We start from the raw sequence: 15,771 nt of genomic DNA, 5'->3' as shown, positions 1-15,771 counted from the left end.
AACTGCCCAGGAAGTGCTAAGCGAGCGAGTAGAGTGAGCTCTCACTTTAAGCGGGGGATCTTTTCCTCTAAGTGCGTAGGCTCTGATGATGGTAGCGCAAATCCACTTGGCTAGGGTAGACTTGGCTGCTTTGGCACCACGTTTAGGTCCGTTCGGAATGATGAATAGGGAGTCAGATTTTCTGACCTCTTTGGTAGCGTGGAGATATGTTCGGATGGCTCCGACAACGTCCAAGGTGTGTAACTTGCACTCGCCTGGATTCTTGGGTTCTGGGCACAAAGAAGGCACTACAATGTACTGGTTAAGGTGAAAATTCGACACTACCTTTGGTAAAAAGTCCGGAGTAGTGCGGAGGACCACCTTGTCCTTGTGGATGATGGTGAAGGGTGACTTGCAGGAGAGTGCCGCCAATTCAGAGACTCTGCGAGCCGATGTGATGGCCAGAAGAAAAACCACTTTCTCAGTCAGCGTATACAGAGGAAGCTGGTCTAGATGTTCGTATGGATCCTCCTGTAGCACTGAGAGTACCAGGTTGAGGTCCCAAGGTGGTACCGGACAGCGATATGGTGGGATCAACCTAATGGCCCCTTGAAGAAACGTTTTGATGTTACTCCGCAGGGCCAGTTTCTTCTGGAAAAGTACGGACAATGCTGATATTTGCACCTTCAAAGAGCTCACGGCCAACCCCTTCTGCAAGCCATCCTGTAAGAAGGAGAGTATAACCGTCTCTGAAGCCTTTTGTGGGTCAGCACCCCTGTGTTCGCACTAGGTGATGAAGGTCTTCCACACTCTGTGGTACGTCTTGGATGAGACTGGCTTGCGAGCCCGGAGCATGGTAGGTAGTGCGTCTGCTGGGGCTCCAGCTCTTTTCAGTACTAAGGCTTCAAGAGCCACGCCGTCAAAGCCCACTGACGAGAATTTGGGTGGGCGACAGGGCCTTGGGTCAGCAGATCTTGTCGAAGAGGCAGGTGGAACGGATCGTCCTTAGCTAATGTCACTATTTCTGCAAACCACGGCCTCCTGGGCCAGTAGGGAGCCACCAGTATGGTCGTGGTGCCTTCTCTTTTGATCTTTTTGACAACCTTTGGAAGCAGTGCCAGAGGAGGAAAGATGTCAGGGAAAACCACCAGGGAATCACTAAGGCGTCTAGGGCGTCTATCACGTGAGCGAGCGGGTCTTGGCTTCGAGCCACAAAGCAAGGGACCTTGCAGTTGCGTCGGGATGCCATCAGATCCACTTCTGGTAGTCCCCATCTGTCCACGAGGAGTTGGAAAACTTCCTGATGCAGACTCCACTCTCCTTGATCTAGCGTTACCCTGCTGAGGTAGTCCGCTATCCAGTTGTCCACCCCTGGAATGTGGACCGCAGATATAGCCGGAAAGTGTTTTTCTGTCCACATCAGGATGTGTTGCGCCTCCCTCAGGGCTGCGGGGCTTCTTGTGCCGCCTTGGTGGTTTATGTAGGCTACGGCTGTTACATTGTCGGACTGTATTCGCGTGGCTTGGCCCTGAAGTAGATGTGTTAAGCTTTCCAGTGAATAGCGAATTGCCCTGAGTTACAAAAGATTGATGGGGAGAGAACGTTCCTCCCGATTCCAAAGGCCCTGGACTGTTGTCTGATCCAGCACACCTCCCCAGCCCCGTAAGCTGGCGTCCGTCGAGAGAACTGTCCAGTGGAGAGGAGGAAAGGGTCGCCCCCCCCCGTTGACCGTTGTGGGTTAAGGGTTATCTGGCGGTCCAGATCGGATCGATCTTTGTGTTGGTGCAGCAGAATTGCATGTTGAAGGGGTCTGGTGTGGAATTGAGCATAGGGGATTGCTGGAAAGGATGCTACCATCATCGTACCTAGGGTTTGCATGGCCGTTCTGAGAGTGACCATGGAGGAACTCTGGAGCGTTCGAATCCTGCTCAGTAGGGTGCTGGTTTTTTCTTGCGGAAGAAAAGCTCTCCCTTTCCTGGAGTCCAATATCAGCCCCAGGTATTCTATCGTTTGAGTCGGGATGAGCTGTGATTTGTTGAAGTTGATAGTCCAACCCAGATCTGTCAGGGTTTGTAGGACCCGGGATGTGTGGTAAAGGGATTTTGTTGCCGACTCGCCTTTTACGAGAAGATCGTCCAAATATGGGATGACCGGTATGCCCTGTAGTCTGAGTTCTTCTAGTGCTGCCGCCATCACCTTGGTGAATGTGCGGGGGGCTGCTGAAAGTCCGAATGGGAGTTCAACAAACTGCCAGTGGTGACCGTTCACGAAGAATCGAAGAAACTGGTGGTGGGCTGGGTGGATGGGTATGTGGAGGTAGGCATCTTATGTCGATGACTGTCATGAACTCTCCATCTTCCATGGACGCTAAAACTGATTGGATTGATTCCATCTTGAAGTGATAGCGTCTGACAAAGGGGTTGAGATCCTTCAGATCTAGCACTGGTCTCAGCGAGCCGTCCTTTTTGGGAACCATAAAGAGGTTTGAGTAGTACCCCCTTCCCTTGTCTGATTGTGGAACGGGTTGAATTGTTCCTGCTTTTACAAGGTCTTGGATGACTGTGAGGAATTTGCTCCTGTTGTGAGGTTGTCTGGGTAACCTTGATACGAAAAATCTGTGGGGAGGAGGTAGGGTAAAGTCTATTAGTAGTCCTTGAGAAATGACTTGAAGAACCCATTGGTCCCGTATCTTGAGTTCCCACACCTCCCGAAAGGATTGGAGGCGGCCTCCCAGTGGGATCCCTTCGGGGGTGGGCACCCCTTCATGCAGAATTGTAGCGAGAACGGAAATTGGTGTTGGGCTTGTCTGTCTGTGTCTTTGACCTTTGGCCTTGCCGAAAGGGTCGAAAAAAGGGTCGTCTCTTGAAGGTTAGCCTTTTGGCTCTGGCCTGTGGGAGAAGTGTGCTCTTACCGCCAGTTGCCTGCGAGATTATTTTGTCTAGTTCGGCCCCGAAGAGTAGTTTGCCTTGAAAGGGCAGGCTGACTAGGGAGCGTTTAGATGTGAGATCGGCTGACCATGTCTTCAGCCAGAGGAAACGGCGAGCAGCCACCGATTGAGCTGAGGCCTGTGCCACCATCTTTGCTGCGTCGATAGCCGCATCTCCAATGTAGTTGGTAGCATCAGCTATTTGGGAGAGAAGATTGTCAGTAGTCGGGTCTTCGGACCCAAGAAGTTGCGCAGCTTGTTCTACCCAGACCTCCATGGCTTTAGCGACCCAGGCAATAGTGAAGATAGGTCTAAAAGCTGATCCTGACGCTGTGAAGGAAGATTTGCAAAACCCCTCCAAACGCTTGTCAATAGGATCTTTGAAAGCTGCTGCGTCTGCCACCGGAATGGTGGTATTCCTGGAAAGTCTGGAAACTGGGGGATCAACCGCTGGGGGTGATGCCCAGAGCTCAGCGCACTCCTGAGGGAATGGATAAGTTTGAGAGAAACGTCTCGATATCTGAACCCTGTGATCAGGGTGTTTCCACTGGGCCTTGATAAGGTCATCCAACTGTTCATAAGCTGGGAAGACGTAAGAGCATTTCTTTTGTCTCTTAAAGATATTTTTTGCTGGCTCGACCGAGACCGGCTCTTCGATGTTAAGGGTACTAAGCACAGCTTGTATTAGTCCTTCCACCTCCTTTTGTGTTCTAGGGGTGTCTAGATCTGGATCCATGTGTTCCTGATCAGAGTCATCCTGTGAAAGTACTTGGCCTTCCTCGTCAGAGGGGGAGAACGGGTCTCTTGGGGAATCAGGAGGCGAAGGTGCAAGGCGTTTGGGGCCTGAGGGGAGGTCGGCAGATCTAGCGGGTTGTGAAAGGTGCTCTAGGACCTTGTCTAATGTCTCTGGAATGCGGGCCAGGTTTTGGATACCTGCAAGTGAGAGGGTAAGGGCCCTGATCAGTTCAGACTCAGATGTACTGGCCAATGGTGGTGGCGAGGGATCTGAAGGTCTGCAGGCCATACACAGGGATTCAGCCGAGGCCGAGTGAAATTTGGCCTTACATTGTGTGCAGGCTAGAAAGGTGATTTGTGTAGTTTGGCGTGTGTGAGCTGAGGACTTAGAGGTCCTGGGCTCTTCTGTTTTATCTGCCATAATGCTCTTTCTTCTTTGAAAGAATTTTTTTTTTTTTTTTTTTAAATCTGGGGAATCTGGCTGAAATCAGGGGATAAACCTCCAAGCGTGCTGTGGAAACAGAGTAGAGGGGTTCATGTCCCTGGGTAAACCACATGGCTATCTGGTGTAGTGCCCCTTTAATGTTGAAAAGTACTTGCTGTTGGAAGACTGCCTAGAAGGCGCAATATGTGGAGCGAGAGCGCTGAGTTCACAGGAGCAGGAACGGAGCAGCGACAGGGGCAGTAGTGGAGAGAAGGGGAAGGAACCAGCAGCTGTAGGAAGAGATGGAGTCCTAAGCGAGCCGTGACGGTTTTGGCACCAGTCGGGAGTGCGGGAAGAGAGATAACCCGCGCCGCGATCAAGCAGAGGCTGGGCGGAAGCGGAAGTGCGTTCCAAGGTGGAACGCACAATGGCGCCGACGGCAGAAAGAGAAAAAAGGCGCGAGAGATGTAGCGAGCGCATTGGGGAAGGTAAGGGATACCATGATGGGCAGGATTGAGGTGGAAAACACTGAAAAGGACAAGGCTTCATGTTAAGGGAGATAAAGAGAGAGGGTAGAATGGTGAAATCTACTCGCCACCGTTGCCAGCTGTACTGTGCCCTTTAAGTAGGTTTCCCTGTACAGACACAAACAAGAATATATGTGAGGACTCACATATATAATTGTCTGTGTAAGGGTATACACGTATGAGGTGTATAGCGCTGCTGCAGGCCTCCGTGGAGCGGGAAGACAGCGTAGTGAAAATGGAGCGAGCCTGCAGACCTCCGTAGAGCGGGAAGGCTATAGGGTAAAGTAGGTGTCAGCTGGAGAGGCTCTTGAGTGAAGTCAGTGGCCCCCATGTGTGGCATGATCCTAACACGCAGTCCTGATCAATTGCTCCAGCCACTAAAAATGTGTCTTCTCCTTCTGAGGACACTAAAGAAACTGGAGATTGTAGGAGGAGGCAGGGGATGAAGCCCAGAGCAGGAGAAGGAGTTAAGTTAACTATTTAGTGTCCAGTCTCCAGCTGCAGGATCTTCATCCCCATGGTGCCTGTGTCCCCCAATTAGGCAAGAGAAAAGGGCTGTAAACCCTTAAAACAAATAAGAGAATGCTCTTGTGAGCACTTTTGCAATGTACAATACTGTTCTGTTTTTAGTGATCTCTGATAATACCTGGCTCTTTTACAGGATCAGAGTGCCAATGACACTAGCTATGTTCCACCAGCATTGTCAGATAACCCTTGGGTCGCTGACTCTCATACTATGAAACATAGCTGTTGAGCAAAAAGCCTGGAATTAGTAGTGTAAAACTGTAAATATCTCAGAAACCACTAAAAATAAAAATGAAACAAATGAAACGCTCAGAGTATGCTTGTGTAGTAGGTTTTAGGCTACTTGTTGGTACTTTATGCAGGTACTGGTTTTACCCAGGCTGGCTTTAGGGCAGTAGCAACTGTCTGCAACTCTCAGCAGAGCATGTGTTACATGGACCATTCTCAAGAGGGCCTAGGGTTGCCACCTGGCCGAATATATAGGAAGGCCGGTATTTTTTTCCAGAAAAGGTGGCAACCCGAAGAGGGCTCTGGCTGTACTGTTGGTGGAAGGGTTAATCGTACTGATTGTGTACTTGAAAAAAGGCCACGCAGGCCACGAAACGTTGTTCTCTCGAGATCCAAGCCAGAAACCCAATCAAGGCTTTTTAAGATTATACACAATTTGGACGGTGCTGTGATTTCGTTCTTGAGTTCATCGTACTGATTGCCTACATAGAACTTGATATTTTAAATAACTGGAGGGGGGGGGGTCTTTAAAAACAAATGGAACTCTTTGTTGATGGAGTAGCTTTACAATCCCTCTCTACCGGTGCTAATTCAGATTTTATAAGATCATAAATCAGTAAATGTTTCAAGTTCACAACTACCAGAGGTAGTTCTCAAAGCCATAGCGAACACTCCCCTTTCAGTTCCACACTCCAAGGATGTCTCTATGCCTGACCACTTGAGTGCCTATAATCAGGGCCACCATCAGGGGTTACAAGTGTACCGGGCCCGGCAGTGCTGAACTTTTCAAAAGAGCCGGGTCCCCCTTGACAGCGCCAAAGCCATGCTGCCTCCTTCCGGAGTCCTGAACAGCCAAAATTGGGAAGTCCCGAAAGCGGCAAAAAGACCCAAAGTCACGAAAACAGACGAAATTGAAGTCCTGATGCAGCGAAAAGACCCAAAATCACAAACATTTGGGGCCCCAATTTTTTTTAACTTGTAGGGGGGCCCTGGTACCAGTGTTTTTTTAAAAAATATTCTTTGGGGCCCCAATTTTTTTCACTTGTAAGGGGAGCCCTGGCACCGATGCTTTTTTAAAAAAAAAAACTTTTGTGGGGGGCTCTGGCGCCAATGGGTTTTTTTTTTTAACTTATACCGGGGCCTTGGTCCCCAATAACTTTATAACTTGTGTGTGGGGGCGGTTACCTTTTTTAGCGCTGATGTTTGTGTGGTCTTTTAACTGTGATGTGGAGTGGGTGGGATCTGGGGTGGGCTTGGGGGCCAGGATGGGTGGGGACCCGAAAATTTTGTTGTACAGGGCCCAGTGATTTCTAAGGGCAAACCTGCCTATAATATCAGCCTTATCACTGCAGGCAGTTGCGATTCTGATGCCGCCCTATCTCCCACTCTACTCTTAAAAATTAGCGTTGGAGCGGGTCAAAGTGGGGCAGCATCGCTAGTGCATTGAGCACAATTGCACTAGCGAAGCCACATTTTCTGGGTTAAAAAACAGAAATTTGGCTCTTACAGATACAAGAGGCGGCCTTTTGCCGCCCTTGGTAACCAGCCGATTGCTGCCGCCTGAAGCCAGCAGCAGCTTAGTAGAAGTGTGCCACTCACCGCTCTACGTACTCCTCCAGACATGTTGTGGTCTTAGCTTGGGTTACAGGGGAACCATCAACTAAATCCCCGCTCTCAGAGAGAGACAGATTAGTAGTTAGGTACACAGGACCGCCATCAGGGGGCCACTGGGGGGACAATTGTCCTGGCTCCAATGGCTTCTATATGTTAAGGGGGGACTGGCCGTGCTGGGTTTCCTGGACTAGCCGGGCCCCCCTTGAACTGCCAAAGTAGGAGACGGATTGAGCCAAAATAGGAGCTGAGTTGCACCGAAGTAGGAGCCAAGTTGCGCTGAAGTAGGAGCCGAGTTGTGTTGAAGTAGTTGTATATTGTATTGTTCTTTTAGGTGTTTTGCACTACAAATAAGATACGTGCAGTGTGCTTGGAAATTCATTCATATTTTTTTTTCAAACTATAGTCTGGCCCCCCAAAAGTTTGAGACACCATGCACTGGCCCCCAGTGGATCCCTGTACTAGGGTTTCAAGCAACTAGTCATGATGTTCCTAACCATTATTGTGTTTTCATCATTGCAGAATACATTCAGCCTGTGTACACAGTCTTCCTGCTCTGGGACAACAGATTATTGATGGAAAGATCTGCACAGTGACAGGGTGGGGCAATTTGCAGTATTATGGTGAGTATCAAGTGGAATAGTGTACCCTGTCTATTGCACTTTAATCTCAATCTGCTGAATTCTATCCCAAAACTAAGGAGTTTTATTAGTAATATGTATTAGCTAGCAATGCTCTGGGTAGGGTTTCAGGCTGTAATTGTAGTTAAATACTGCTTGGTACACTTGTCAGGATACCTTTATAATACACAGAAGCCACAAATATCCTGTAAATTATATCCTAATAAACGGTGACTAGTGATGTCATCAGTTATAAACGGTGACTAGTGATGTCATTTTTATCACATGACTCACTAAATCTTGAGTATTATAATGTATAAAGAATAAAGTACCCCTTATTGGAAAATATGAGGAAATTAGAAGTAAGTTCCGGAGTTCCATGACCTGGACCTTGCGGCCATGCTTTTATATGGTCATGAAACTCCTCTGTAACTTATAATATCCTTATATTTACAAGAGGGGGTACTTTATTCACTGTATACACTCCAAATGGTTTCCATGCTTCTCAGTCATGTCTGACTAATGGGAGAAGGAATCTAACCAGTGGGACTTCTGATTGGTCAATATAATAAATGAAAATAATAAAACCAATGAAATCCCTGGCTCTTGTCCATAGGCCAACAATCAGAGATACTGCAGGAGGCATCAGTTCCCATAATCAGCAGCTCCGTGTGCAACCAGCCTGAATACTACATACACTACATAGTTAAATCTGTTATGACTTTGTGCCTCCTACAGGGGGACAGTGGGGGTCCGTTTTTGTGTGAGGACAATTTATCGCGCTCTTCCAGGTGGCGTCTGTGTGGCATAGTGAGCTGGGGCATAGGATGTGCAATGCCAAACAAACCCGGGGTATATGCCAAGGTGGACCAGTACCAGTACTGGATCTACAGGGCCATGAAGGTAAGTACTTAGAGGGGCACAGAACTGGGCTTCATTGTGGCACAAATAACTCCAAATAATCAGATATTTGCCTGAATTTGTCACTTATGTGGCAAGTAAAATCAGTCTAATCTTATCATTTGTCCCCAGATCCAGGGTCACACCATAATAGAGGGGCCTAAGGAATCCTACCTGGGTGGTCCTTGCCCAACTGCATTTTCAAACCTTTGTGTTAGATATGTGACTGGGGAAGGATGAACAAAGCAAACAATTGCCCCTATAAATAACAATAGTCTCAAGGGCCTGAGCTGGTAGAGAATTTCAGTCCCCCAGCTCTGCTGCTGGATTTACAAGGCAAGATTATGGCAGTGGCTGGAAGAGTTTTTTATTTTTCTTTTAAAAGATTTAATCTAGTGTACAGGCAACCCGCTTAAAGATGCCACACTAGGTGCAGGCCCTCGGATGCCTATGCATAAATACAGCCCTGGCCAACATCACTGCCCATCTTCTTGTGTATGAAAGGGGTTGTCCACCTTTAGGTTAACTTTTAGTATGATGTAGAGATGGATATTCTGAAACTATGAAATTGGTTTTCATTTTTTATTTGTAGTTTTTTGAGTTCTTTAGCTTTTTATTCAGGAGCCCTCCAGTTTGCAATTATAGAAGTATATTTGAATAAGAGACTGGAATATGAATAGGAGAGGCCTGAATAGAAAGACAAGTAATAAAAAGTAGCAATAACAATACATTTGTAGCCTTACAGAGCATTTGTTTTTAAGATGGGTCAGTGACCCCCTTTTGAAAAGTAGAAAGAGTCTTAAGAAGGCAAATGGTTTAAAAACTATAAATAATGAAGACCAATTGAAAAGCTGCTTAGAATTGGCCATTCTGTATCATACTGAAAGTTAACTTAAAGGTGAATGACCCCTTAAATTGAAGCAGTCCCACCAACCATGTCCAACATCTTGTGGATGGAAACAGTCAAGGGTAAAGGCTGTTTAAGCAGCAGAGGACTAACTTCATATTATTAACTTCATATTAATACCCTCTGTTTTGCAATGAGATGTTGGACAGGCAGGTGTCCACTTAATTTTGGCCAAAGTTCAAGTCCGTGGCAAGAAGTGGGCGTTTCTATGAAAACACTTTCTCCATTGCTGAACACCTGTCTGATTAACTGCCTGCAGAGTCACTTTTAAGATTTTTATTTGCCATGTTTGAAACCATCAAGCTGTGATAGTGTTTATATTGTCCCTTTCAGACAAAATCCGATGTAGCTGGGATTACTGAGATGCCATAAACGGACAAGGAGACCCTCAGAATGACCAGATCCCACTCTTTTCCAGCCTGTGACCAGTGTTTGTCAATACCAGACCTTCAGCTTCCACACAATGAGGAACTTAATCCATAAGAACTGCAATTGGCATCATTCCCTTCTTCTACAGCGCTACTTTTATAGTCACAGGGACGTCACACTGGAACTACAATTTGCTACTACCACGTTATTGCTGGGAAAATAAGGGGCACGTTTTTTTGCACCCCTGTGACTGAACTTAGACTTTAATTGTACTGTATATGCCTAATCATATGGATATAGCACTTGGGGCACTACTCCAAGTCTGTTCCTGGTTTAAGAGATTGTCAAGTTTCTACACCCTGACCAACTCTCATCCAGAAAATTTTAGAATGAAATCAGCATTCAAGGTACAAGAACACAATGAATGATGGTCCATCAATGTAAAACCTGCGTGCTGTGGAAATAACCCCTAGTGCATTTTTGGAAACAGACATGCTGCCAACCTCCATGTCATCAAATATGTTGCCTCTGGAGGAAAAATAAGGGAATCACGGCTCTTTTCCTCATCATTCAGTGACGGCAAACAATAATTTGGCAATTGATTGCACAGAAGATTCCAAAAATGAAGCATTTTTTAGCCGGATTATCACTCAGCTATCCATATACAGTATACACAGATCTATAGATGAAAATTTTGTTGGGAATTTTAAGTGGTAAGGGACTTTGGGTGTATGTGCCTTACCATTCATTCCAATCACATACAAGGGTGTTCATGTATGATTTTTATTGCATTTAACCAGACTGCCAGGTGCTACATTAATGAGAATGTATTGGGTGATCTACAACTGAGGATGATGGGATCAAAAAAATCATGAAGCTGCTGCTGCATGTACCAGTGTTTCTTGCATGGGCTCGGGCTCAGAGCTTGTGTTGTTGAGAAACTAGAGAATACTGCCTAGTCCAAACCCAGGCAAGGAACACCAAAGAACCGTGTCATTCTCATTGTTTGTATTGTATAGAAACATTATACTGACTGGGGCAAGGGGTTGGCAGTGTTACTCATTAAGGGTGCCTAACAAATTGACACCCCCTTCCCCGGTGTATTTAAATATCTTGGTAAGGAATGCTTTGTACAGGCTGATGCCAAAATGTACTGTTACTGATGGTAATATGAAGGAAGGTTGTATTGAGTGCACATCCCAGAGCAGCTTCTGCCATGGGTGGTCCTGATACCCCAAGGGTCAGAAAGCTTCAGGCCAATATACTGCCAGTGCCAGGTGCCAAACTTCTAACAAAGACCCACTCAGCTCTTAATTCCACTGAAATTACCCACCCTCTCGAATGACGTAACACTGGATAGCCTGTTCCTATTTGATGTCAGGTTTGGGTTCATAAAAGGAATGTAAAAAAAAATGAAATCCCATTTTTTACTTTCTTTAATGAAAAAGAAACCTATCTCCAATATACTTTAATTTAAAAATGTGTACTGTTTTTATAAGAAAGACTTATGCAGTGAAATTTTCCTTTCATTTGCTGCTGTGGATAGGAATTTTCAGACGGTCCCTAGCTGCTCTGCAGGATAATATCTTAATATCAAACAGCAGGGGGAGCCCCCAACCTTCCTCAAACTCAAGCAGCTTTGTTTGTTTCCCTGTAGAGCAGTCGGCGACTGTGTAGAGATTTGTATTGGATTTTATTTTTGCCTTTAAATCCTCTTTAAAGGAAAACTATACCCCTCAAACAATGTAGGTCTCTATAAAGATATATTGATTAAAACAGCTCATATGTAAAACCCTGCTTCATGTAAATAAACCATTTTCATAATAATATACTTTTCTAGTAGTATGTGCCACTGGATAATCATCAATAGAAAATTGCCATTTTAAAAAATAAGGGCCGCCCCCTGGGATCGTATTATTCACTGTACTCACAAACATACCAAACAAACCATATATGTTAGGTTACATGAGCCAATTAACAGACAGAGTTCTGTCTTTTGCTCCCACACTTCTTCCTGTTATAGTTAGAGCTGCAGTATTTCTGGTCAGTTGATCTCTTCCTGTTACAGTTAGAGCTGCAGTATTTCTGGTCAGGTGATCTCTTCCTGTTACAGTTAGAGCTGCAGTATTTCTGGTCAGGTGATCTCTTCCTGTTACAGTTAGAGCTGCAGTATTTCTGGTCAGGTGATCTCTTCCTGTTACAGTTAGAGTTTAAGTATTTCTGGTCAGGTGATCTCTTCCTGTTACAGTTAGAGCTGCAGTATTTCTGGTCAGGTGATCTCTTCCTGTTAGTTAGAGCTGCAGTATTTCTGGTCAGCTGATCTCTGAGGCAGCACACAGACCATCACAAAATGGTTGTTCAAGGCAAGAGATGTAAAAGGGCAATATTTACTTAAATATATTTATCGGTATGACAAAATTCTTTAATATGCCACTTAATTTGATATAAACTATCTGTTGCTCAAGTATTCATTTTGGGGGTATTGTTTTCCTTTACTGTTTCCAACTCCAGCTGCAGGGACAAAGATCATGGAGCCAGATTTAAACAGATAAACTGGGATTCTATTTGGAGGATTATTTTGCTGCAGCCACTGGTTCTGGAGAGTTGGAGAAAGATTGTATTAAACAATACAAAAACTATAAAATCCACATTAGATTACATGACAACACAGGACCCAGTGCAGTCTGTATATTCTGATTATTAATCAGTCTTGCTGTATCGGCTTCTGGCAGATATTATTTGACTTGTGCTGTTTTTGATAATTTATGACGATATCTAAGCAGCCAAGACCACACTGAGCATGTGCACAGTCTTGGTCTTTCAAAGATGTATAACAAAGTTACAAGATGGTGACCTGCTGTGTCCAACTTTGAAAACATAAATCATTTGTTTGATTAGGCTTGTGGTGCAGTGAGATTATGTTTATGTTTAGTATAAAAAATACAGCATTTCTAGCCTTATTCTATTTTAGACTTTACTTTCCCCTTTAAATCCTTTTGGGAGGGTTTAGAACGGGCAGGTGATGTATAGGGTCTTACCAAGCTGGTGTTGTGAGTCCGTGCTCCTATAAATGTATTTCTACCCCTCCCATGATACTGACTTATGGAACATTAGTAAGAAAGCAAACATAGCAAATCCCAGCTGAGCCTGTTGCACTGCATGGACTCTTCATAAAGGGACACTGCAAACTGATTTCAAGGATAAATAAGAATAGACTATGGTGACAGTGTGAAAGGGATACTGACTGATGAAATTGATTTGTATTCATTGTTATTTTGTATACATTGCATCTAATTAATTTTTATGACCATTTTAGGTTAAAAAACAGCCATATGTACTGGTTATGGGAACCATTTCAGGCATTTTTTAGGTAGGAGTGATGACAGGATGGCCAGTAAATTTGCCTCTGACTTTCATAGTCAGCTGGGCCTTCTAATGGATTGGCATTCACCCTTTTAGTGTAAATTAGGTTACTAGCACTAACCAGCTACTTGCATGCAGTACATACACTCTAGGAGGCAGATTTATCAAAGGTCGAAGAGAATTTTTGAATTCAAAAAATTCTTTAATTTCAAGCTATTTTTTGTGACTTCGACATAGGAATTGTTACAAATTCTATTCAACTGAAAAAAATCAGAATATTGAAAATTTAATCGTACGTCTCTTTAAAAATTCGAACTTCGACCCATTCGCCATTCTAAAACTTCCTGATTGTTCTTTTAGCCGATGAGGGACCTCCTAAACCTATATGGATGCATTGTGACTTTGAAAAATCCCAAAGGTTTTTTCGGGAAGATGCTGATCGCGCGAATACGGACCTATTACGCTTCGAAAACACCTATCGCGCAAAAAAAAATTTGACTTTCATTTCGGTTGGTATTTTTGAATTCGATTCAACGTTTTTCAAAAATTTGAAATCGACCCTTGATAAATAGCCCTGTGAGTCCAATATCCCATAGGGCTATTAGGGTACATCTATTACCCTGTTTGCCAAGCTGCATGGTGGCCTCATTTCAAGCTGAAGAGCTATTGAAGGAAAACTAAACCCATTCTTGCAAACATAGTGTCTGTGCACAGGAACCCCTCCAGAATTGTTGCAAACCTCAACCCTTAAAACAGCGCCTGCCCATACAATCTATTACAACCAGTAGAGTTGAGCAGTGGGGTTTAAAGACCCCATGTTCAGCCCACTAGTCACTCCCCTGACAGTATCACTAAAAAAGTATGTACTTCTATAAAGATGATCTATCCTGACTTCTAGTGCCCATGCGGCCTGCTTGTTGAATCATGCAAAGGAGCAGCAAGCATGCTGGTAAATTAGTTGCAGGGCAAATGTTTCACCAGGATTTGCCATTGAAAAGACACCCATAGAACTGTAATGTATAGTAAAAAAAAAGGCATGTGTTTGGAAAATGTTATTGGCCAAAAAAGGCCTATTGATTTTTCACGTTATTTCTGTAAAGCAAAATGGTTCTCCCATCACTAGTGGTGAGTGCTTTAGCAGGGACACATAGTGCCCAACAGAGAAGCTAAAGAGCATTCTGTTCATGGGGAAAAAAAAATTCAAAACATATCCAGTTAATAGTTCTTCTCCACGCCAGAATTCTGCCCACTGAAATCCATTAAAGATTTTTATTAATTATTGAACAATCTGACATGCTAGACATATGTCAGTTCCCCAGCTGCCCCCATCATGCTGACTTGTGCTCCGATTAAACTTCAGTCACTCTTTACTGCTGTACTGCAAGGAGATGATATCACCCTCCCCCCCAGCACCTAACAACAGAACAATGGAAGCGTAAACCAGATAGCAGCTCCCTAACACAAGATAACAAAGCTGCCTGCATAGATATAAGACAAGCACTCAATAGGTAAAATCCAGCCCCACTGAGACAGTTACATTGAGTAGCGAAAACAACAGCCTGCCAGAAAGCCAGGTTCCATTCTAAAGTGCTGTCTCTTTCTGAAAGCACATGACCAGCAAAATGACCTAGTATTGCACCCTACACACCGGAATATTACAACTAAATACACTTGCTGGTTTCAGGAATGACATTTATATTTAGAAGTGAATTATTGTGTGTTAAAACTGTGTTCATTTAGAAATAAAAAATCACACCCTAAAATCATGTCAGAATCCGTATAAAAAAGCAAACACCTTGTGCTGCTTATTACGGCCACTCATATTGCATCTCCATAAACTACATTGTGACCAGAGTTTCAATAAATGTTTTCTGTTCAGTCATGTCTTGTTTCTTCCTTATATGTTTGATTTCATATTTAGGGATGCCGTAGCTCTTTATATCTCATACAACTCAAATAGAGTAAGAGACAATGCAGTTAGGGTAGAATGGAGACCAACTGCAAAGTGCTCTACCCTCCCTGTGCATAGAGTAAAGTTTATTAGAGCAGCGAGCAAGCTAGAAACCACAAGGGTTCCCTGGATAAAAAGATTATTTCCCCTAAAAAATACGGAGGTGCTTGTGTTGTATAGTCTGCTCCCCACTTTTTATATTTACTGAACTGTAAAGCTTTTAAAGTTATTTATCAAAGTAAATATCCTATAGCCAACCCTTGGGTGCGGGTCACAGTTTTTCATGTACAAAACTACATTACACCACACAGGGCCCATTACTAAGGTCGAAGTGAATTTTCGAAATTCAAAAAACTCAGAATTTCCAAAGTAATTTTTGGGTACTTCGACCTCGAAATAGCAAAATTAGATACGAATTGAAAATACACTTCACAAATGAACCATTCGAAAATCAAAGTAATTCTCTTTAAAAAAACTGTTACACTTCAACCACCTGTAAAACCTTCCGAATTTCTGTTTAGCCTATGGGGACCTGCTAGAACCTCCTGATATTTGGCTACGTTTTTAGTCAAAAGATTTTTTTTTCTGCGATCCTTCGAATCCGTTAAGATTTCGAAAATCGAAAATACTTTGCACTATCGGAAGTATCCACAATTCGATGTAAATTTCGAAGTTTTTTAACTTCAAAAATTCGACCCATCTCTCT

The 15,771-nt window shown here is 44.2% G+C and overlaps 1 pseudogene; it reads left to right on the top strand.

The window, feature by feature from the left end:
• LOC121395696 overlaps positions 1 to 11,247 on the top strand; it is a 457,636-nt pseudogene extending 446,389 nt beyond the window's left edge.
• Positions 11,248 to 15,771: the final 4,524 nt, after the last annotated feature.

This window comes from Xenopus laevis, chromosome 7L (genome assembly GCF_017654675.1).
Source record: "Xenopus laevis strain J_2021 chromosome 7L, Xenopus_laevis_v10.1, whole genome shotgun sequence".
NCBI lineage: Eukaryota > Metazoa > Chordata > Amphibia > Anura > Pipidae > Xenopus > Xenopus laevis.
The sequence above is the reverse complement of the archived record's forward strand: the minus strand, read 5'-3'. Positions and strand labels throughout refer to the sequence as shown.